This window comes from Cariama cristata, unplaced genomic scaffold (assembly GCF_000690535.1).
Source record: "Cariama cristata isolate BGI_N322 unplaced genomic scaffold, ASM69053v1 scaffold3980, whole genome shotgun sequence".
In the NCBI taxonomy this organism is placed as follows: domain Eukaryota; kingdom Metazoa; phylum Chordata; class Aves; order Cariamiformes; family Cariamidae; genus Cariama; species Cariama cristata.
This window is the reverse complement of record NW_009593920.1, coordinates 20,256-20,701: the sequence shown is the minus strand read 5'-3', so window position 1 is coordinate 20,701 and position 446 is coordinate 20,256. Positions and strand designations below refer to the sequence as shown.

General features: G+C 65.0%; 1 protein-coding gene across 1 annotated transcript in view; it reads left to right on the top strand.

The window, feature by feature from the left end:
• The window catches only part of LOC104158344 (F-box/WD repeat-containing protein 7-like), a 10,866-nt gene that overhangs the window by 3,806 nt on the left and 6,614 nt on the right, over positions 1-446 (top strand). The gene's annotated exons all lie outside the window — the stretch shown is intronic.

Below are 446 nucleotides of genomic sequence, written 5' to 3'. Positions count from 1 at the left end.
CTGCCATAGCACTTCACGCTCCTGCTGCATGGGGTGCATGTCTGGCTGTCATTGTTGCTGCAGACCCCCAGGACACACCGGGGTGCTGGGGGCCAGCTGGAAAGCTTGGGGCTGTCGGCTGGGTGCTGGCTGGGCTGGGAGCTCTGCGGTGCAGATTGTGATCGGCAGTTATCGTCAGCCTGCCTGGCTGTTAGGGCCAGGGGAAGGAAGCACCGTCCCAGTCTCTCCGAGTGCTGCTGGCAGTCCCCGGCCGTGCCCGTCCCCAGTGGAGCCACCCTGCTCTGCGCTGGGGTCCCTGCATTGTAGTGCAGAGCCTGAACTGAGGCAGCAGGAGTCTGCTGGGGGATCAGGCAAAGGCCTCGGGGAGGTTTCTGTGGGATGTGGGCATTGTGGTGAGAAGCGCGGACCCAGCCCTGAGCACAGACCTGCAGCTGGTGCCGGGGCCA